Below are 24,877 nucleotides of genomic sequence, written 5' to 3'. Positions count from 1 at the left end.
AGTAAGACAATGACCCCAAACACACTGCTAAAGCAACACGAGTGGTTTAAGGGGAAACATGTAAATGTGTTGGAATGGCCTAGTCAAAGCCCAGATCTCAATCCAATAAAAAATCTGTGGTTAGACTTAAAGATTGCTGTTCTCAAACTCAAAACATCCAACCTGAAGGAGCTGGATCAGTTTTGCAAGGAGGAATGGGCAAAAGTCCCAGTGGTAAGATGTGGCAAGCTCATAGAGACTTATCCAAGGCAACTTGGAGGTGTGATTGCCGCAAAAGGTGGCTCTACAATGTATTGACTTTAGGGGGGTGAATAGTTATGCACATTGACCTTTTCTGTTATGTTATCCTATTTGTTGTATGCTTTACAATTAACCAATTTAAAAAAAGGTTTAAGTTGTGGGCATGTATTACAAATGAAATTATGCAAATCCTCAAACAATCACCCTACGAAGTCAAGGGGGGGGTAAATACTTTTGCTTAGCACTGTATACATTACAGAGTGTTGGCAAAACATACAAAAGTTATTTATGCATCTACCTGGGCATTTTTCGTCCTGGATTCTTTTTATAAACCGGGGGTGGCTGCCCTTCATGTCTGACCACTTTTTAATGATGGCCAGACGTCTGTGATTTACACCCGTTTTGTGCCAGATCTCAAATGACAGCTCCTGCACAATCCGCTGCTTCTCAGCATGGTATCGGGTGCGGTCGTATCCCCGCAACATCCGCTGCAAGATAAAAATGCAAGCATATAATCCCAATTTTTAACAATAATAGTATTGAAAATAATTTACTCAAGTTAACTGAAAAACGTATTTAAGTCTTTGAAGTGGAAATATTACATTTAGGCCGCCTGCACACAGGCGTGTTTCTTCACAACTACGGACCGTAAAAATCCGGACTACTGTCCGGCAGAGTGGACGAGTGTCATTGGTTGCTTTGATGCCGTGCACTTCCAGCCACCATTGCTGTACTGTTATACACTTGTATGATCTATACAAGTGTATTACTGTAAAGCGGTGGTGGCAAGAAGCGCACGGCGTCATAGCAACCAATGACACTCGTCCACTCTGCAGGACAGCAGCCCGGGTTTTTACGGTCCGTTACTGTTACGGTTAGAAGATGGGATTGTATTACGACTGTATGTGGGTGGGATCGGAGCTATCAGATATTATCCAGCTGAGCAGAGATGTACCAGTCTAGTGAAGTGACGGTACGGTATGGGGTGTACAGCTGGTTTGCCTCTCCGTGGTGCACCCTGGGTAACTCTAAATGAACCAGCAAATACTGGCGGTCTGACAAAGATAGCTTCTCCTGAGTCCTGACCAACAGGACACAAACTCTAATCTATAGACTGTGTGTGTGCGTGTGTGTATGTGTGTGTGCGGTATATAGTGTGTCTGTGTGTGTGCGATATATAGTGTGTGTGTGCGGAATATAGTGTGCGGCATGACAATGGATGTGCATTGTGCATGTGAAATATATTTTTCTGCTTTCCATACAAATATGCTACTAACATAGTGGATGTCATGTCACAGGAATACTTACGGAAACAATCACTAATATCTAGTGAGACCTTATAAAATGTGAAGTTGAGTGCACTTAAGAAAGATTTGAATCGCAGAAGGTCGCACTGGCGATTTTTTTAATAACACTCTTTATGCATATAAAGCGATTGTTCAGACATGCAGGTGAAATGTAATCTAATTCACTACTTTAATGTAAGATTACTTACTGTCACCACGAGTTCTTCCTCTTCGTCGCTGAACTTGGTTCCAACGATCGCATCCATGTCATTTCTAGTCGGTGCAAACCAGTTGCTGTAGGGAACGCCTTCCAAGCGCATGTGCTCTTGTGATTAATACTTATAAAATAATGCTTGTAGATCGCAGATTCGCTTAATACTTCTGGTATGTCACTATCCATGTTGTGGGACTATGTGTGCCCATCTAGTAAGTATTTTGTGGCTGCAAATATGACCTGGAGGTTTTTCAGGTTTGCCTGCCATTAAAATGAATGGAACCCGCCTTGAACTTGTGGTTCGCGAACATTTGATCGCGTTCGCGCACCGTCCCAGCAGTTGTGCGTCCATTACTAAAGGTGGATTTACATGTTCTGACTGTCGGGCATATTATAGGGAACGAATGTTCCTCCAAACACAGATATCGCGAAAGAACAGTCCCTTTCCAATAATTGTTTGCTACATCGGGCTGTCTAAATCCACCTTAAGGGTATAGAACCTTTACAGTAAGGTTATACTCAAGGGCAGCCCTGCACAATCCTTACACAATGTAATGCTATAGTTAGAGAATTAGAAGGTAGTCCATTTTATAGGCCACACTAAGAAGATTTGCTAATCTATAGCACACATGGCTGCACATGCTGAAACAATTAAGTGAAAACAAAAGTGCAAACATTATTGATGGCTTTTTTGTGACTATAGACCAGTCTGACCCTGGTAACAGCTGAAAAAAGCTTTTTAACTGCTGGCCTTGATCTTTATCTTTTTCAGGGCAGCAAGGGCTAAGGTAGCAAATTACAGGTCACTGTTGTTTTTAGACTTTCCTTTTTTCCTGGTCTTGGCAATGGTGGCACTTGATAATATGTCAGCTATTGTCTGCAGCAGAAGTCATTTTCATAGTTTGTCTGCTCCAAGCATAAGGGGTAATTAATTAAATAATAAAGGTACCCTTTATAAACCTGTTACATATAAAAAATAAAAAAAAGCTTTAGAATTTCAAGTCTAAAGTGATCATCTAAATGATTATGGAATGTATGATGCGAGTTTCTATGATATGCAACTGAAATAAACTGTTGACTGGAGAAATAAACACGAGACTAAATCAAATGAGAAGGAGAAGGACAGCTATTTTTTTATGCCAGGATGGCTTTAACTTGACATAAAGGAACATTCTGGGTAGTTCTGTGTTATACCTGAGGAGGACATGACATACTTTCTATGGCATTCTTTAACAAGCTATATCCTGCATCACCCCCTCAAGTAATGTGCAGTGACCCAGCGGATCACTGCTAAAGAGTTGATTCCACGCTAAGAAGTTAAATGTTGTCATTTATTGCCTAATTATGTATGGCCAGCATATAGTTAAAACTGGCAGTCTTAAGGCAGATTTAGGCAAGATGATTCTGCAGCCGATTGTTGGGAAGGAAGTGTTCCTTCCTGACAGTTGGCTGCATTTTCAGTGAAGAAGTCTGCTGCATTTACATGCAGTGATCTGATTCACAGTATGAGGACAAGGGATCACTTTTGCAATCCTTCATCCTCATACAGATTCTGAGCATCAGATTGCTGTATAGACCACATGATCTGCTGCCCAAAAATTGTGATTGATGGTGCCTGCATGAGCGACAGGATCACCCGATGAAGGAATGTTTCACTCGTTCAACGGGTGATCTACGGCACTTCTACATGGACAGATTGGTGGGAAAGACCGCAGGAACGGTCGTTACCAGTAATTTGCCCGATTCTCGGGCCATCTAAATGCACCTCTAGTTAGGTTGCCGGGAGATAGGGTGGTCCTGCCTCTTGTGGTTGGTTGTGGCTGGCTTACAGACCAGTCTGGCTGCATCCTTGGGAAGTAGCAACATCCTATGAGTTTGACTGTAGCCTAAAGAGCAAGGATGTGCTTGTGTGAGCTCCTGAAAACTAGGCCTATTCCAGGGTAAATTCATCTCTGAGACTGACATTTATAGATGGTTGAAAACCAAGGCTGTGCTGAATAAAGACAGAAATGTACTGCTTGTTTATGGCAAAAGACTTTACTGCATGTGGACAGGGTGAATTGCCATTGGCACCCGCCCAGTTTGAGAGGGACTGGCCATTCAGATCGAAGAGCTGCATCGCTCAGACTGCACATTGCAAAGAGAGTTAATGGGACCAGTATTGCCATGCATGTGGTTATTTGGGAAGCTTGCAAAGTGTACTTAGAGAGAGACTCAGGAAGTACAGTGATCCCTCAAGATACAATGGCCTCAGGATACAATATTTTCAACATACAATAGTATTTTCTGACCCATTGTAAGTTGAAACTAGACTCAACATACAGTGCCTCAGACTCAGGCCACTTCCCTGGTGAAATATCCGTATTAGTTGCTAGTTAGCAGCTATTCCTGACTGTTATATATAAGGACTTGCTTTATCTGTCTTAGTTATCTGCTTATTTTTCTTAAATCTTCATTTTCTCTTATCCTGGATCACATTTTGGGGCTTTGGAACTGATTACTCAAGTTACAATGGTTTCAACATACAATGGTCGTCCTGGAACCAATTAATATTGTATCTTGAGGGACCACTGTATTATTTTTGTGATTGCTGCTGCCTATACACAGCTATTGGGTAGAGCCTACTCTGTAATATACTTTGGAACTGTGCCTATTGCTCCATTATATACTGCACCTCCCATTATCTATTCAGTAAAGACTTTATTGTACACAAATGGGCCTGGGCATTGACTCTACCATCTATCCACCAGTCCTAAACCTGCTCCCCTGGCTTGCACCCTGCCAGCCATCCACCATCAAGGGCAACCCAACTACCACCAGGCCCCAAAAGTCCAGGGTGTGACCTGAGGAAAGAAACATTGTGACCTCTTAACACTACATGGCAGCAGGGAGCACCAGGGTGAGGACTGCCACCATGAGAGCTACCACCCTAATCATTACCACTAACGCAACCACTCTCCTCCTTCCCGCTCTCACCTCCTGAGCTCGCTGCTCAAGTATGAGTGGCTCCTGTTTTAGAAGAATCAAGCCATCCTTGTATCACAAAGATAGCCTTTTATCTGAATAAATACCTAATTTTCCCTGCAGCGACTGCTAATGGATAAATACCTGGCTGTTCATAGCTTCATCTAGCAAAATCAATTGTTTGCTGGGAGTGAGTCCTCAGCTAATCACCCGACAGACCACATTTTGAAGGGAGTTGTGTCTGAAGAGACAAACCCCTTAATTATAACTGAAAGAACTGTGGGCCACACGTTCTGCTTCCTGTAATGTAGTCTAATGTCTAATAGTTCTGTAATGTAATCCTTAGTTTTTCAAAACCTAGTTATCCTCTCATTTAAAAATGGAACAGTATTTTAATATTTCATTCTTTTTGTCTTTTTATTGTCTTTTTAGGCCGGTATTCACTCAGTGTCAACCGTTGAGCTCTGACCTCACAGCTATTAGATGCCAGAAAATGAAGCTCCTTGTTGATTACTACAATTACCAGCCTGCACACATTTGGAAATAGAATATTAAATAAAACAAAACGAAGTCTATCCATAAAAATTAATAAAACAAAAATTGGGATTTCAGTAAGACTTTTACAAGGGGATGTGAATGACATTGTGCATGCTGATTGGCTAATTTATAGATACCAGATATAAATACCATTTATAAAAAGATATAGTGATCCACTTTTTTTTAGAACTAGAAGTTCTCTCTTCAGCCTGGAGCTATGCCACCTTATTTGAATGTGGATGATATCTTATGTATTCATTTTGATTGTCAACTCTTATGTCTCATTTTATTTATAAAGTTACAATTAAAGTTATGCTTTCTTGTTTTATGAGAGTTTCTAGCAGCGGAAGTATATGCATTTTGTTTTTCTTTCATTTATGAAGTGTAACCCCTCCATGACCCCACTGTGACCATTTGATTTCATCTAACCTCAGCTTACTGGCTTTAAAGCAAGCAGCCATAAAGTTTCCAATCAGATATGCCTTGCTTAGCATCAAAAGAAAGGAAAAGGGGGCATGCTTTATCTGGACCTCATCAGAACAGTTGTGCTTCACAGTCTAGCATTGTATCTGTCATGAAATAACAGTGTTATATTGCTTTTCGTTAGTTCCTATACACTGATATTAATTGCTTTATATACCAAGCACTATTCAGCATTTCAAGTGCAGGGCAAGGCTAAAGTATAAAATATGGTTAAACCAACTAATTATTACAATCTGGACTTGGATTCCAATTAGAGCTTGTTCACATCTGCATTGGAAGCTCGGGGCCTCCATCACAGTTTCCCTAAAAAAAATCTGGATGCAGTGAAAAAAGCAGGTCCCAAACAATAACGAAATGGTCTTCATTGTAGTCAACGGACTGCAACTCAACTCTCGTACACGTATTTTGCCTAGTGTAACTCAGTTTGCAAGAAAGTAAAAAGAGTATATTTATCAACAGCTTTGTGGTAGCTTTTATTTTTTTTATCAGGAAGGGAAATGGCCTGAATTTTTTTTAACATTACCAAAGCTTGAAAATGGCACAAACTGTCCCATAAATCTACGTATAAGCCTTATAATAGTTTCAATACATTTTACTCCAATGTACTTTTTATGACTGGTGTGTGAAATGTCAGTCTTGGTAGGTTGACTGTGTGCACTGCCACTCCATTAATCTGCATGAGAGTCCCACAAATAGCTAGTTGGGAAGAGCGCCTTAATCTGCGTGAGGAGGCTTATAGGCCATACATGCTCCTCTGGAATTCTGGGAGGGAAGGGATGCAAATGAGCTCTTAACAAGCTCTGCCTCTAATGCCACCAGATGTAAGGCAGCTATTCTATAAGTCAATGTTTAACCCTTTAACTAGGCCTTGAGAAATGACTTGTATTTTGTATAATAAATAATACAGCAACTCATCTGCAGACAGCTGTTTTGGGGTGATTGCCCCTCAGCAGAGCAGAGAGTACTGGCTTAACTGGATGAGAGGGGGTACTATCTCTCCTTATAGCTGCCTTACATCTGGTGGCATTAGAGGTAGAGCTTGTGAAGAGGTCATTTGCATCCCTCTTTCTTCCCAGAATTCCAGAGGAGTCTGTAAGGCCTATAAGCCTCATCACTCCGATTAAGGCTCTCTCCCCAAAACTCCAAGATGAATGTAGTGACAGTGCATATGCTCAATCTGCTGCTCTTTTCATTTTGTGCATTTAGAAAGTCTTCAGACCTTTTAACTTTTTTCAAATTTTTTTATATTGTCCCCTTGTGCTAAAAAGTTTTTTTCCCAGCAATCTGCACTCAATACCAATTGATGAGAAAGTAAAAACGGAATTTTAGAAATGTTTGAAAATGTATTGAAAAAGTTAAAACTAAAATGTCACATGGACATAAGTATTAAGACCCTTTGCTCTGAAATTTAAAAGGGGTTATCCCATCATAATGATCACTGTTAAATCTGTTAATGATTTGACAGTGATCATTTTTGTAAATATATTTGATTAACCAATTCCCACCGTTTAGGAGAAAATTCATCCCCACTTACCTCATTGTTGTCATTCAGTCTCCCCTGGTTACGGCCACCGCTCTTCACCGGAATCCCGGTGGCCGCGCTTGCGCAGAAGACTCCTTCTTTTCTCCTGGCCGGGCCGCTCGCTGTCCTGAACGCGCACCCCGCAGTGCATGCACGATGGTGACTTCTTCCTGGCCAGAATAGTACAGAGCTGCGAACGCGCATGCCGGCTCTGTACTATACTGGCCAGGAATATTTCACCATGGGGCATGCGCGGCGTCGTGCGCATTCAGTCCAGCGTGCAGCCCGACCGGGAGAAAACTTCAATCAAGATGAATCCAGGAAGTGAACGTCGCACTGGCAGCAGGTAACTATGAAAATGTGAAGTGGGATAACCCCTTTAACTCTGGGGGCATCCCATTTCTCTTAATAGTCTTTGATATGTTTCTATACCTTGATTGTAGTCCACCTGTGGTAAATTCAGTTTATTGGACATGATTTGGAAAGACACACTCCTGTCTATATAAGGTCACACTGCTAGCAATGCATATCAAAGCAAAAAACAAGCCATGAGGAGTAAATAACTGCCTGTAGAGATCAGAGACCGGATTGTGTAAAGGCACAGATCTGTAGAAGGCTACAAAAAAAAAAGTTCTGCACTGAAAGTTCCCAAGAGCACAGTAGCCTCTATAATTCTTACATGGAAGAAGTTTGGAACAACCAGGACTCTTCATAGAGCTAACTAAGTAATCAAGGGGAAAAGGTCTTGGTAAGAAAGGTGACCAAGCACCCAATGGTCACTCTGACTGTGCTCCAAAGATCCTGTTTGTAAATAGAAGAAAGTTCCAGAAAGTCAACTATCACTGGAAGACTCCATCAATCTGGCCTTTATGGTAGAGTGGCCAGAATGAAGTGAAAGACACGTGAAAGTTTGCAAAAAAGCACCTAAAGGACTCTCAGACTGTGGTTAACAAGATTCTCTGGTCTGATGAAACCAAGATTTAACTTTTTGGCCTCACTTCTAAGAGTCATGTTTTGAGAAAACCAGACACCGCCCAATACCATCACTACAGTCATGGTAGCAGCATCATGTTGTGGAGGTCTTTTTTCAATGTCTTGGACAGGGAGACTAGTCAGGGGTGAAGGAGAGCTGAATAGAGCAAAGTACAGAGATATTCTTAATGAAAACCTGATTCGGAGTGCTCTGGATCTCAGACTGGGGTGTAAGTTTATGTCCCAATAAGACAATGACCCTAAGCACACAGCCACGAATATAGAATAAGGCTGCATGAAGTGTTTCTGCACCAAAACGAGCAATGCTAGTGGTCCCTTTAAGAGGGAAAAAAAGCTACTTGTTTTGTCGTGACACCAGTTGCAATGAAGCAACAAGGGCACAGGGCCCCTTTTAGTATTATGGTGGTGCCCATTGTAGGAATGCCATAGTTGTGCCCTTTTTGGTGTTGCATGTGTCACGGTGCTCCTAACTGGATATGCTGGACCCCAGGCGTGGTCGTCCGAAGCAGGGCAAAGGGGGTAGTTGATGAAGGGGATAAATAAATAAATGGAGTTCAGGCCTTTTGTATAGTTGAACATCAACTTCACTTTCCTTCAAACAGTTTATGGGCTTTATCTTGGTTTCCAGGAGGCTTTGGCGTTAAACTGGTGGCATGCAAACTCCTTTCTGCTACGACTGTTGCTCTCTGGCACTGCTGTGCTAACAGGATTAAATAGGAATCTTTTTCCTTTCCTTTTTGCTGTATTTAACTTGGTAGACTGGTCTGTCTCTAGCTTTGTCCAGGAAACTCTTTCTCTTCCTGGCTTCTGTGGCTTTTAGCAATGTCCTCCAGATGCAGCTGAGCTGAAGGTGCTCTAGCTGGCTTGGGCAAGGCTCATCCAACAGGGACGGGCTCCTGCTGCCTTCCCCTAGAAGGGGGTACTCTATTCTGACTCCTAAATAGATAAACTCCTCCCTAAAGGGATAAAATAAAATAGAAAGAAGGTTCAATTCTATGTAAGATAGCTCTGCCATTGATGCTGCCACCTGCTGGTGAACCAGACATAATACATATGAACATAACAGTTACAAGAAATAGATATGTACCAGTGTGACGGTCCTGCAGTAAATACATGGAATGACATTAGGTTAACCGTAGGAGACAGTAGCAAGGTGAAAAGTTGGTAATGCACCTCTGGTGCGTTACATACACCCTTACTTAAAAGTCAAGCTGCCCTCGGCTTGTGCTTAGGGTGTATATATATATATATATATATATACAGGGAGTGCAGAATTATTAGGCAAATGAGTATTTTGACCACATCATCCTCTTTATGCATGTTGTCTTACTCCAAGCTGTATAGGCTCGAAAGCCTACTACCAATTAAGCATATTAGGTGATGTGCATCTCTGTAATGAGAAGGGGTGTGGTCTAATGACATCAACACCCTATATCAGGTGTGCATAATTATTAGGCAACTTTCTTTCCTTTGGCAAAATGGGTCAAAAGAAGGACTTGACAGGCTCAGAAAAGTCAAAAATAGTGAGATATCTTGCAGAGGGATGCAGCACTCTTAAAATTGCAAAGCTTCTGAAGCGTGATCATCGAACAATCAAGCGTTTCATTCAAAATAGTCAACAGGGTCGCAAGAAGCATGTGGAAAAACCAAGGCGCAAAATAACTGCCCATGAACTGAGAAAAGTCAAGCGTGCAGCTGCCAAGATGCCACTTGCCACCAGTTTGGCCATATTTCAGAGCTGCAACATCACTGGAGTGCCCAAAAGCACAAGGTTTGCAATACTCAGAGACATGGCCAAGGTAAGAAAGGCTGAAAGACGACCACCACTGAACAAGACACACAAGCTGAAACGTCAAGACTGGGCCAAGATATATCTCAAGACTGATTTTACTAAGGTTTTATGGCCTGATGAAATGAGAGTGAGTCTTGATGGGCCAGATGGATGGGCCCGTGGCTGGATTGGTAAAGGGCAGAGAGCTCCAGTCCGACTCAGACGCCAGCAAGGTGGAGGTGGAGTACTGGTTTGGGCTGGTATCATCAAAGATGAGCTTGTGGGGCCTTTTCGGGTTGAGGATGGAGTCAAGCTCAACTCCCAGTCCTACTGACAGTTTCTGGAAGACACCTTCTTCAAGCAGTGGTACAGGAAGAAGTCTGCATCCTTCAAGAAAAACATGATTTTCATGCAGGACAATGCTCCATCACATGCGTCCAAGTACTCCACAGCGTGGCTGGCAAGAAAGGGTATAAAAGAAGAAAATCTAATGACATGGCCTCCTTGTTCACCTGATCTGAACCCCATTGAGAACCTGTGGTCCATCATCAAATGTGAGATTTACAAGGAGGGAAAACAGTACACCTCTCTGAACAGTGTCTGGGACGCTGTGGTTGCTGCTGCACGCAATGTTGATGGTGAACAGATCAAAACACTGACAGAATCCATGGATGGCAGGCTTTTGAGTGTCCTTGCAAAGAAAGGTGGCTATATTGGTCACTGATTTGTTTTTGTTTTGTTTTTGAATGTCAGAAATGTATATTTGTGAATGTTGAGATGTTATATTGGTTTCACTGGTAAAAATAAATAATTGAAATGGGTATATATTTGTTTTTTGTTAAGTTGCCTAATAATTATGCACAGTAATAGTCACCTGCACACACAGATATCCCCCTAAAATAGCTAAAACTAAAAACTACTTCCAAAAATATTCAGCTTTGATATTAATGAGTTTTTTGGGTTCATTGAGAACATGGTTGTTGTTCAATAATAAAATTAATCCTCAAAAATACAACTTGCCTAATAATTCTGCACTCCCTGTATATATATATATATATACTTTGAGGGTGCCTGGGAAAATGCTGCATGCACTCAATACTCCATGACAAGGCCATAGTCGTATATGGAGCATGGAGGTGTCATATATTGTAATCCCTCCACATGTCATGACACGCCCGCAAACAGAAGGGTTGCTTAATCTTGTTTTCCCTTCCTAGCACCAAGGTCTGGTCATGCTTTACGCTTCGTCACCTAGATGTCTGACCAGATAGCTACACAATTTTCCTAGGCTTAGCAAAGCACAAGACCTAGGGATATAAATAACTTTGCCTAATTACAAGGCCTTAAAACATATAAAAATTAGGTGAGCTCTCTAATCTCTCCTGACACGTATTAGCAACGGGTTACCCTTGACGTTGTTAGATCTGCTTGTGACTTACCACTTGGCTCCCCTTGTGAAACGGGTTACCCTTGACGTTGTTAGATCTGCTTGTGACTTACCACTTGGCTCCCCTTGTGCAGCAAAAATACAATTTAATGTATACCTAGGGTATCTAAACTGACATAAGGTAAAATAAGCACCATTAGTATTAAACGTCCTCAGATGCAGTTCATATGAGCAAAGATGATGTTAGAGCTGCTTATGACGTTCCAGACGTCCTCAGAGGCAGTCCATATTGACCTGTAAAAGTAAGGTACTACTTATCTGGCTAACTATAATAAGTGCAAAGTCCATTTAAAGTGCATGATAGGTCACATTGTGGCACCTGGAAAAGAAATACACACAATGGGCACAATATACTTGAATATTGCTGAAACTAGAAAAAGATTAGTGCAAACCTCGTGCAAATATATTAGGTACGTACTGAATGCAATAAAATAGTGAAATAAGGCAATACAATTACATTAGAGTCCATTTCTTTTACCGCTTGTAGATAAAGTGCACCAAACGGGAACAAAAGTGCAACAAAGTCCTTTAAGTGCAAAAGAGTCTTTTGTAATCCATGGGAAATAAGGCACCGTCATTATTTGTAATCCAAATAAGGCAATATTTGTAATCCACGTGAGGTAACATTTGCAATCCACATGGGTAGCAAAGTCATTTGTAATCCACATGAGGAAACAATGAAATAGCAGCACAGTTCATGAGAACCTTTTGGGCGGAGGGTTTCCCAAATAAATTGAAAGGGGGGACAAAGGGATTTTGCACAACCGTACGCAACTTGGATGTAGAAGTTTAGTTGGGGAGAGTCCTAAATAACATGGCCATCCGGGTGAGGACTAAAAAAATCAAGGGCAACACAACCATAAAAACAATGCCAACAGGCCCTTACCCTTTGGGTCCAGTCCATGAAGTGTCTCCCAGAAGTCACTGGTTCCTTTTCTTTAAAGGATGAGGATTAGCTCTTTAGAGGAAGGACTTAAAATCCTCCTTACTGCTGCTGCTAGAAAAGCTCATTAAAGGTCTGTCCTGCCTTTTGTAGTCCCTATGAGCAGCCACGGTGGTGCTCTGGCAACACCTGCTGTCACTCAGGGGTAATGTCCTGGTAGTGGTGCTCCGCATGGCGGTAGTGACTCTATGTTGCACAGGGGTGGATGCTCCTGTCATTCCAAAGGGGTCCAGAATCTCCGGCTGCATGGGGGCTGGCAAATAGTCCTCCTCTCTGGGTGGCGAATCCTGGGCTGCCATCCTCATGGCTGCCTCCATCTTCCAGGGCAGCTGGTATGTTACCACTGTAAGACTGATCGTGATGGAGGTAATGGACACACATCCCTGCTGCGGAAAAGGGGTGTTGGGGGTGCGGGTAATCCAGGGATGAGTGGCTCCAGCTCTGGCTGGGGTTGCTCTCGGAAACAGAGCACACTGTCTTCTGACTCTTAAAGACAGCGTATTCATTGTCAATGAGGACAAAACTGAACTGACCGAAACAGGATGCCCCAAAATGCATTCCGTTCCATTTGGTTGCATCCCCTTAGAAATTCAAATGTATACCAATAGTTAATCTATTGGGGGCAAGGTAGTGCTCCAGCTAAGCCCATTCACTTTTCAGTGGATAATGGCCAAAAGTAGCAAATTTTAGTACAAAGCCAAATTTGTGACTTTTGCATGCCAGTTTTCTAGCGTAAAAACATTGATGCATTCCCCTAATGAGTGTGTGTGTGTGTGCTTCCTAACTTTCTCTTATTTAAAAGCAGCCCTAAGATCATTAAGAACATAAAAAAAAAAGGACTGAACTGTATGGATATGAATAAAGCACTTGGGTTAAAACAGAAAGTCTATGCAATCTCTATGAGATTTCACTCCTCCCCCTCAGCTTTCCATAGACTTGTAATAACATGTGTAATTTGATCTTTTGGTGAGCTGGTCCATCATTCAAGGTTTCAAGAGAATTCCCCCCCCCCCCCCCCCCCCCGAAAAAAAGCACTTGGCAGGCTGGGGGGGGGGGGTCAAGAGGAGGAGAGGTAAATAGCTAATAACAGGAGAACTATGCATTTCTTTCTGATAAAATATATTATAATGTTTCTTACTGTATGTTCGCTTATACTATTGATTTATGCAAAGATGTGTGAAAACTTACTGACCATTAAGTAAGGCTCTGCTATTTTCTTGTTCATTTGAAGCCATCCTGGATTAATATAAGAGCCAACACCACTGTTACATGTTACTTTCCTTTTTCACATGACGAGCTACTCAACTGCTATTTTCCCTTAGGCAGTTGTGTCCTATACTTTTAAATCATCTTTCCATTCAGCAGCAGTCTATTACAAGCTGTCTTGCAGCAAGTGCTCTTAATTATTTTTCTAAGATGATATAGTATGTCTATTGATGTTTAGAAGGAAATCAGACAGAGTGGAAATTGTCCTATGGGGATGTATTTTGCGCTATATCTAAAGTGTCAGATTTTGCTGGTTCAGGAACTGATTAAATGATTCATGAATTAAGTCACATTCAATTTGATTCTTCTAGAAATTACAAAATTAGAGATTTTTAAATGTTTACCAATAATTTTGTACACTGTGTACATTTATAAGAATGTATTTTTGCTCAATAGAGAAATCCTAGCACAACTCTACAGTTCAGTATGTTTTCTCAAGCTGACAGTAAAGTGTGTATTTAGTAAAAAAAAAAAATTCCCATGAACTTTGCCCGACTTTGCTGATGTTTCATAGGATAATGCACTGCAGTCAGTGAAGGCATAGAGAAAAACTAATTTAAACATTTTTCTAGTACTAATTTTTAACATGTCCTCACCATGAGACCAAGACCACCAGGCTGGATAGAGGTCAATGTGCGTGCTGAGCTTGGTCCAAACATCGACCTTGCTTGGCCTAACAATTTAACATGTCAAATAAATCATATACCTTTAATAAGCCATACTAGTTTATCTCTTGTGAGAACTCAGGATCTAGCATGTTGAAAATCTTCGACACCTCTTGTAGGAGAAGAGTTGGCACACCCTCATACATGTGAGATGGTCGTCTAATCCCACCAAAAAGAGGTTGGTTTGAATGTTTTGGCTCTTATATGTATGGGTTTCTTAAGTCATGTATAAAGGAGAGGGTCACTTTATGGAGTAGTGATTTGAATTTCAAGTCTGTGCATTTACTTTTGCTTAAATGCAGAAACAAGATGTTACTCAAGGATGTTTGTATAAGTGGCAGTAAGAATTCAGTTTCAGTGAGTGTTTTTTTTCTCTACAGAAAGAACTAAAACCCTTTTGCCATGAAAATTAGGCTAGAATTCTCACGATCTGTATCAGGATCTCGAGATCAAGTTTCATTCCTACATTTCTAATTGAACTATGGAATGCACATCTTATGATTCTTGTCCTCTCATAAATGTAAAAAAAATAAACACAGAATCAATAATAAAGTTGCAGTTTGATAATCTATTTTTCCACTATATGTAAAAAAACTAATTATATATTTTGTACATCATCCGCTCACTTCTATGAGGAGGCTATAGGGCAACAGATGGATTGTAATACACAGTGGCTACAATGGACATCAGCCAGTGAAAATATTACCAGTAAAGCCTTAGGCCCCATGCGCACGACCGTTGCTGTGTCCCGTGTCCGTTGTTCCGTTTTACGTGATTTTCTGCGGACCCATTGTCTTTCATTGGGTCCGTGGAAAACTCGGCTAATGCACTGTTTGTCATCCGCGTCTGTGATCTGTGTTTCCAGTCCGTGAAAAAAATAGGACCTGTCCTATTTTTTTCACGGACAACAGTTCGCGGACCCATTCAAGTCAATGGGTCAGTGAAAAAACACGGAGGCACACAAGATTGTCATCCGCGTCCTCGCGTCCGTTTTTTGCATGGCAAACTTGACTTAGATATTTTTTTACTTTCCTTCATGTCTGGAGATCCTCCAAAAATAAAGGAAGACACACGGAAACAAAAAAAAACGGACACGGATCACGGAACAACAGAACCACTTTTTGCGGACCGCAAAAAAATACTGTTGTGTGCATGAGGCCTTATTCACACATCAGTGTTTTGGTCACACATCAGTGTTTTGGGTTTCGTTTTTATGGCTTTTACTATGCGGTAAAACTGACCTGTTCCCTTCATTCTCTGGGTCAGTATTAGGGCTCATGCACATGGCCGTTGGTCAGCCGTTCCGTGCATTGGGGACGGGCAACATCCGTGCGGATTCCACAGATAGATCCAGACCCATTCAACTTGAATGGGTCCGTAATACATCCGCACCGAAAAATTATAGAACTATTTTTTGTAGTACTGTCTGTGGGCCGCAATACTAGCATGGCCAGGCAACAGTGTGTGCACGAGCCCTTACTGAGATATCACATTTGTTAGTCCTTTTCTACACCATCATGATCGGAGGTTACTCATCAAATTGGATTCGGATACAATGCCTGTAGCCATGCAGTTCATCAAGTTTCAATCAATGAAAGATAAGGTTACTGTGAAAGCACAGAAGTGTTTATTTGCTTGCAACATCTGAAGAAGTGTTATAAGAAGAAAAGACCAAAAAAAGTATGTCTTCACTGCTAGGTCAAGTAACACTGCTTAACTGAGAATTTACTTTCTGTACCTGAAAGTAAACTTACAGGTTTCTAAACTAAAGAAAGAACAGGCCTTAATCTGCACACACCAGATGTTGCACAATGAAACATATTAAGACTTATTTTTTACAGCAGTCTTAATAAAAAAAATATAATATGTTGGTGTAAGACGCACCAAATCTATTAGGAAGTGCAGCATAAGGCCTCATGCACACAGCCGTATTTTGTTTCCGTGTCCGTTCAGTTTTTTTTGCGGATAGGATGCAGACCTATTCATTTTAATGGGTCCGCAAAAAACGCGGACAGAACACGTGTGCTATCCGCATCTGTATGTCCGTTCCTCCGCAAAATAAATTGTGCATGTCCTATTTTTTTCTAGTTTGCAGACAAGGATAGGCATTATTACAATGGATCCACAAAAAAAACGGATCTGCAAAAAAACCGGATGCCATACGGAACGTCATCCTTTTTTTTTGCAGATCCGCAATTTGCGGACCGCAAAACACATATGGTGGTGTGCATGTAGCCTTAATGAGACAAAATTTCCTGCACATCTATTCTGGTGCAGGAGGTTTGACAAATTTCCCCCATTATGTATAGCAGATGATGTTGATATTCGAGAACAATGGGAGATAGATTAGATATATGTATATGCATTATACTGCATGTATTATACAGACAAGAATATTGGTACACACTTTTTAATTAGAGATAAGTGAATCAATTCTAATGAATTGATTCACCTCATCAGCATGATTTCTTCACACGTAAAGGGCTGTCCCCGCAGAAGAAGCACCCACATGCTAGATTTATGGGGTTGGATATTTAGCCTGTCCCTGACAATTTCTTGCCAGCGCCACTGCTCAGATTAGCAGAACAAGGACACAAGTTTATCTTCAGCTTTGGAGCTGCGACTATGCAGGAGGCAGTGGTAGCAGCATCTGTGCAGCTCTGAAGCACACAAGTCATTCTACCAAAGAATGGTTAAAGAATAATAACATTAACGTTTTAGCATGGCCAAGTCATATTCTTGACCTTAATCCACCAGAAATTTTGTGGAAGGAGCAGAAGTGAGCAGTTAATGGGAGGAAACCCACCAACATAACAGAGTCTATGCCTGTTTTGTAGGGAGGAATGAGCTAAAGTTCCTCCAAGCCAATGTGCAGGACTAATCAACAATTACTGAAAACATTTAGTTGCAGTTATTGCTGCAAAGCAGGTCACACCAGATACTGAAAGCATTTTCCTCAACAAATAAACAACCAAGTCTTATATTTTTGACTCATTTGTTCAGTGTCCGACTGGGTTTCTTAGGCCCACCAGCAAAATTTGTTCTGGGGACCCACTGTGCAGCTCCATGCAAATAAATAGAGAATTTCTTCGAGAAATTCATATTATATTATATTTATATGCATTCCACTAGTTGGCCCAATCTCATTGTGAAGGCTTGGAACTTAAACTGCAGGGACAGTGCAGGGTGAGGGTATTGCCATGTGCATTACATTCTAGTGCACCTACATTCTTAGTTAATCTGTTCTGTAGGTACTGTGCCATCAGTATTACAGGAAGTTGTAATCTATTGTCATCTACATTCCCGTGCGGGGTACCAAGATTCATAACTGTGGAATTACTGTGCATCAGTATTACATGTCAATAAAAGTGTCAGGTCTAATTGGGGCAGTGTTCCAAGATTCAAGTAGTGAATCCATGACAGATTGGGGATGGTGACAACAGCAGCAGCGGCAGTAGTGACCCCATGACAGAGTGAGGAGTGTGGCAGCAGCAGTGGCAGTAAGACTGTGTTAACATCACCATTTGTTTCCATTCTTCTGATCCATCAGAAGAACATAAAAAAAAAAAAAAAAAAAAAGAACAATCCTGTATTTGGAGCATCCATAAAGCCTCTGTCAGACGCTCAGCATTTTGTCAGTGTTTTGCTTGGGTATTTGACCAGTAATTGTAAGCCCAAAACAGGAGTGGGTCCAAAACAGAGATATCCATCCGACAAGTTCGTGCCATCTGCTTTTAATCATAATACATGTTGAAAGAAAAATACCATTAAGTTCATAGTATGGAGGAATCCCGGACCTTATGGAGGGATCCACATGGGCTAACATTTTGTTGAACAGTTATGTAGAATTTGTTTAAAATTTATTGTAGCTGTAAGAGTGACACCAAATATAACATTTTCCATAACAGAACACGGTAGCTAGGAATTATGAATTTGGGTCCAGTTGGTGGAGCAATTTGTCTGGTAATACCGAGTTCCGACTATAAATAATTACAATTAAGATGCTGACAAATTGTTTTGCTCAACGAACGTATTAGCTACGATGAATTTGGGTCAAGTAGATGGAGTGATTTGTGTGGTTCATTCCAATAACAAACGGCAAACCTCATGTATAGCAATAATCCAGCTGCCATGTTTGATCCATCCAGCGCATTCATCCCATCTGCCCACAGGGTGCTAAATAAGACCTCATTGTAACACTAAATCACAGTAACTGTTTAGATATAGAAGATAGGCATTGTGGGATTCTGGATAGTAAGGTGGTGATGTCTGGACCAGAGAGGTAGATTTGTCATCAGCATAAAAGTGATACGGAAAGCCATGGGACTCTATGAGCTGTCCCAGACCGAAAATGTAGATAGAGAAGAGCAGGGGTCCTAGGACAGAGCCTTGCGGGACACAAACTGAGAGGAAATTAGATGAGAAGATGGTGTGAGAGTGGGAGAAGCTAAATGTCCGCTCTGTGAGGTATGATGTGATCCAGGAGAGGGCCAGGTCAGTGATACCAAGAGATGAGAGAGTTTGTAACAGAAGGGATTGGTCGACAGTGTCAAAGGCAGAGAACAAGTCAAGAAGAAGGAGGACAGAGTAATGTTTTTTGGTTTTGGCTGTTAGTAGGTCATTGGTGACTTTGGAAAGGGCAGTCTCAGTTGAGTGGTGGTGTCAGAAGCCAGATTGTAGCCGGTCAAAGAGGGAGCAGGAGGAGAGATGAGAGGACAGTTTAGAATGGACATGTTGCTCAAGTAGCTTTGAGGCATATTGAAGAAGTGATATTGGGGCGGAACTGGACAAAGAAGATTGGTCAAGTGAAGGCTTTTTGAGGATGGGTGTAACGGTAGCATGTTTAAAACCAGAGGGGGAGACACCAGAGGTTAGTCATAGGTTGAAGAGATAAGTTAGGGCTGGGATAAACACTGTGGTAAGATTAGGGATGAGGTGTGATGGGATTGGGTCAAGTGCACAGGTGGTGAGATGTGATCTGGAGAGTAGAGTGGAGAGTTTTTCTTCTTTAATTGTAGAGAAGTGGGTTTTGGGAGAAGAGGACTAAGCAGTTGTGTAGAGGGTCTTTGGGGACTGTGCACTGAAGCAGGAACTGTGGAAGTCACTGTAAAAGCGGCGGGCACTGTGAAGGTCACTGTTAAAGGGGCGGGAACTGTGGAAGTCACTGTTAAAGGGGCAGGCACTGTGAAGGTCACTGTTAAAGGGACGGCCACTATGAAGGTCACTGTTAAAGGGGTGGTCAATGCTAAAGGGGCGGTCACTGTTAAAGTGGCGGGCACTGTGGAGGTCACTGTTAAAGGGGCAGGCACTGTTAAAGGGATGGGCACTGTGAAGGTCATGGTTAAAAGGGCGGGCACTGTGGAGGTCGATGTTAAAGGGGCGGCCACTGTGGAGGCCATTGTTAAAGGTGCGGGCACTGTGGAGGTCATTGTTAAAGGGGCAGGTTCTGTAGAGGTTACTGTTATGGGGGAAACTGTCGATATCTTTTTACGACACACGGAAACATAAAATGAAATAGATGAAATATACCGGTGCAAAGCCGGGTCCTTCTGCTATATATATATATATATATACCGTATTTTTCACCCCATAAGACGCACTTTTTCTTCCCCCAAAATGGGGGAGAAATGCCCCTGCGTCTTATGGGGCGAATGCTGCCAGTTTTACATCGTTGGCAGCGATGTATGAGCAGAGCGGGGACTCAGGGAGGGACTGGGAGAAGGAGCTGGGGGCCGGCTGGGCGGTGCAGTCAGTGTAGTATAGCACCGCCCTGCCGCTCCGGTATACTAATATAAGATCTCATATTCAAGTAATAGTTATTAAACATGCCCCCCAACTGCTATTACTACCTTACATCCTAATCACTTCTGTAGAATTCAGGCCGGGCGGGCGGCAGCGTAACTCGTGTCACGTGCCTGCGCCGCCTACTTTATGAATGAAGTAGGCGGCGCAGGCAAGTGACGTCAGTGAGATTAGGATGTAAGGTAGTAATAGGAGTTGGGGGGCATGTTTAATAACTATTAATTCAATATGACATCTTATATTTGTATGGCGGCGGCGGCGGGCGGGGGAGGGGGGGGTTTGGATTGCGATCTGTGGATGGCACTGTTACAGGGGGGGGATCTGTGAATGGCACTGTTATGGGCTGGGGGGGTCTGTGCATGGCACTGTTATGGGCTGGGGGGTCTGTGCATGGCACATACGGTATATAACAGTGCCACCCACAGATCCCCCCAGCCCATAACAGTGCCATCCACAGATCCCCCTGTAACAGTGCCATCCACAGATCCCCCTGTAACAGTGCCATCCACAGATCCCCCCTGTAACAGTGCCATCCACAGATCCCCGCTGTACCAGTGTCAGCCACAGATCCCCCCCCCTGTAACAGTGCAAGCCACAGATCCCCCCCATAACAGTGTCCGTCATCCACAGATCCCCCCATAACAGTGTCCGTCATCCACAGATCCCCCCATAACAGTGTCCGTCATCCACAGATCCCCCATAACAGTGTCCGTCATCCACAGATCCCCCCATAACAGTGTCCGTCATCCACAGATCCCCCCATAACAGTGTCAGTCATCCACAGATCCCCAGTAATAGTGCCATCCACAGACCACCATTAGTTCCAAACCCACCAAACACACAGCACACCTTTTGGTTAAAATTTTTTTTTTCTTATTTACCTCCCCAAAAACCTAGGTGCGTCTTTTGTGCCGGTGCGTCTTATAGGGCGAAAAATACGGTATATATATATATATATATATATATATATATATATAAGCTAACTACCTAATGTAATTGGATAAGGACTAGGATCCAAAAAGCACAGAGCACAGCAATGTCACTGCTCTCTCTCTCAGAACTGCAAAAAAAAACTGCAGAAAATGGCTGCTGGGGAGTTTCTTATATAGTAAAGGGGTAGGCAACTTTCCTATTGGTTGCTAGGGATGGTGCTAAGCTCTGACAAAGATATTGCAGCCTTCTCATTGGCCCACAAGCCAGAAGGGAGGTTAATGATGAAAAAAAAATCTAGAATATTTGTGATTACGAATATATAGCACTATATTCTACATCTTCGCGAATTCTCAAAGTGCCGATATTCGCGATAAAAATTTGCAATTAGAATATTTGAGATCAACACTAGAGATGGCAGCAGCAGCAGGATACCATAGAGTGGCAAGGTGACATAGTGTGGATATGGCAGCAGCTGCAGCATAAGAATACCACAGAGTGGCAAGGTGACAGTGTGGAGATGGCGGCAGCAGCAGCAGGATACCACAGAGTGGCAAGGTAGCAGTGTGGAGATGGCAGCAGCAGCAGAAGGATACCACAGAGTCGCAAGATGACATAGTGTGGATATGGCAGCAGCGTCAGAATGCCACGGAGTGGCAAGGTGACATAGTGTGGAGATGGCAGCAGCATCAGGAGACCACAAAGTGACCCAGTGACAGAGTGGGGCAGTGGGTGGCAATACCAGTATTGGGTGAAGGAAGGTGCACTTGGCATCACATGTGTGGCATCAGGTAGGTGGCAACATCAGAGTAGTAGCTGAGGCAGGTAGCCAGAAGAAACTGGTCTCTTTTTTCAAGGTTTGGGTGAAGCGGCATGGATGATCTAATCAGATGCATCAGGCATTGGTGGGAGGAAATCCTGTCTGATCCACGCCTGATTCATCTTGACAAAGGTCAGTCTCTCCACATTTTGGGTGGACAGGCGAGTTCTCCTTGGGGTAACTATGGCCCACGCCGCACTAAACACCCGCTCTAATGTCACACTACTGGTCGGGCAGGACAGCTTTTCCAGGGCAAACTCCAGTTTGGCTGCCCAGTAGTCCAGCGGATCTTTAATGTGGGTTGGCAGGGTGCTGTCAAAGTATGCCACCAGCTGCTGCTTCAGGTCCTGCTCCAGGTTTACTTGATGCTGCTTGTGAGTAGTTTCTTCACTGTAGACTCAGGCTGCTGTCGATGGAGCTAGTACTGCTCCTGCCACCCCACCCCTCCCCAGCAGCCATGACAGTGATACGTGAGCGCAGAGGGCCCCTCCGGCCAGACCTGCGAGAGGATGGACGATGACGCAGATAGGCAGCGGCCAACTGACTTACATAGAATGTTCCTGTAGTAGTTCAGTTTGTCCTCCCTCTCAGCGGGTGTAAAAAAGGCCCCCATTCTGTACCTGTAGCGAGGGTCCAACAAGGTGGAGAGCCAGAAGTCATCCCTTTGCCGAATGGTGACAATTCGGCTGTCACTACGCAAGCAAGTGAGCATGCATCGGGCCATTTGTGCAAATTACTCAGGGGGACTCCCTGCCTCCATCTCCACTGCATACCGCCACGGTCTGTCTGGGTCCTCTGTCTCATCTTCCTCCTCACCCTGTAGCTCCTCTGGCTGCTCCTGCTCCTTCTCTCCTGTCACTTGAGTAGAAAAACCACCCATTTTGCTACACATTGCCTGTGCTCCAATGTCCTCCTCTCCCTCCTCCTCCTCTTCCAGTTCAGCCCCCACGGGGCTCATGTGGCTGTGAGATCTAGGCGCCACGTATCCAGTCCCCTGACCAGCCATTGTTACCACCATCTGTTCCAGGACATGAAGCAGTAGAATGACGTCGTTCATCCAGTAGTCCTGGAGACTGACAAGTAATGCGACGTCCTCAAAGGGCCTGAGCAAACGGTAGGTGTCACGCATGAGCTGCCACTGGCTGACATCGAAGATACACAAGGGAGTAATCCTATCCGCTTGCATCATCAAGAAATCGTCAATGGCCTTTCTCTGTTCGTATAGTCAGTCCAACATATGGAGGGTGGAATTACAATTGGTGGAAACGTTGCATATCAGCCTTTGTTGGGGGATGCCGTTCTACCGCTGCAGCTCAAGGGAGGGTGTGCTTTGCGGTGTACAAGTGGCTGAAGTGCATGCAAACATTCCTGCCCATTTTTAGGATGTCTTGCAGATGGGTGGAAGACTTCAGGAACCAGATTGAACAAGTGTACCATGCAGGGCGCATAGCTCAGCCTTCCTTGACACAGCGCCGACACTATGTTCTTCCTGTTGTCGGTTACCATGGCTCCAATTTTCAGTTGTTGCGGAGAAAGCCAGGATTTGATTTTTTAATCAAGGACACAGAGCAGTTCCTCCCCTGTGTCACAACGTACGCTAAGGCAAACCAGGTGCAGAACACCGTGACACCACCGTGCCCTGCACGAGTGGTATGCTGGAGGGGTAGTGTGAGTTGTCCCTGCAGTGGAGGCTGAGGACACGGTGGAGGATGAGGAGGTAGAGGTGGACATTGTCGCAGGACCAACGGCGTGATAACGTAGAGGCGGAAGCTGCATGACCTGGCCAAGTTGCTGGTGTGGCTGTGCATGAACCACATTCACCCAGTGGGCCGTAAAGGACATGTATTGTACCTGACCGTAGTTAAAGCTCCACACGTTGGAGCTGCTGTGCACTTTGACAGACACCGTCAGGCTCAAGGACTGGTCCACCTTCTGTTCTACATACGTGTGCAGGACTGGTACTGCCTTTTTTTGCAAAGAAATGACGGCTTGGGACTCTTTAACTTGGCTCGGCACAAGCCATCAGTTCTCTAAAAGGTGCAGAGTCCACCACTTGGAAAGGGAGGGACTGCAGCACGAGCAACTTGGACAGGAGCACGTTCAGCTTCTGCGCCGTTGGATGCATGCACGCATACTTGTGTCTTCAGTGAACGATTGCTGACGGAATGACTGACAAGGAGTAGGAGGAGCAGGAGCATCAGGACCAGCAGAAGATGGGAATAACAGACAGCTCCCTTCGGCTGAGGTGGTGGAGCCTTGACTGGCTGAAACCGGGTGGTGCCAGTGGGTGATGCAGCGGTTGCTGTGGCAGGCTGGACCACCACATCGGAGCCACAGTTCTCCCAGGCTTCTTTATGGTGACGCTGCATATGTTGACGCAGGGCCATGGTGCCAACATTGGCACACTGGCCACGCTTCACCTTCTGCCCACATATTCTACATATGGCCATGTTAACCTCCCCCAGTGGCTTAGCAAGAAAATGCCACGCCGCCGAGTAGGTGATTTTCCCCCTAACAGTCCGCACTGACTGACTGCTACCGCCGCTACCTCCATGAACCTCTGCCCCACTACTTCCCAGGCAGGTAGGCTGCTGCGAAGCAGGTGGTCTACCCCGGGCACGTTTAGTTCCCGACATCCCACTGCTGCCACCCTGCTGTCTCCCAGCCATGCTACCATCTTGCTGGCTCAGCCGCTGCTTCACGTGAAAGCTGCCACCCTCTTCTCCTGATGATGATGAAACCCCTTCGGCACCCGGCTCCCAAGTGCGATCGGCTTCATTATCATCAAGTAGTGTCTGCACATCACTGATGTCCTCCTCAAAGGTCTCTGGGTCAGCGACACCACCTCCCACGCCACTCTCCTCATCACTACTTAACAGAGGAAGGGGCGGATATCTCCTCCAGATCTTGGATGGGCTGACTGTCCTCTAGTAACTCGTCCTCGCTATATGGTGGAGCTGAGCCCACAGCATACAATACTTCTGTGGCTGAGGG

The sequence above is a fragment of the Bufo gargarizans genome, chromosome 1 (genome assembly GCF_014858855.1).
Source record: "Bufo gargarizans isolate SCDJY-AF-19 chromosome 1, ASM1485885v1, whole genome shotgun sequence".
Taxonomy (NCBI): Eukaryota; Metazoa; Chordata; class Amphibia; order Anura; family Bufonidae; genus Bufo; species Bufo gargarizans.
Note: the sequence above shows the minus strand (reverse complement) of the source record.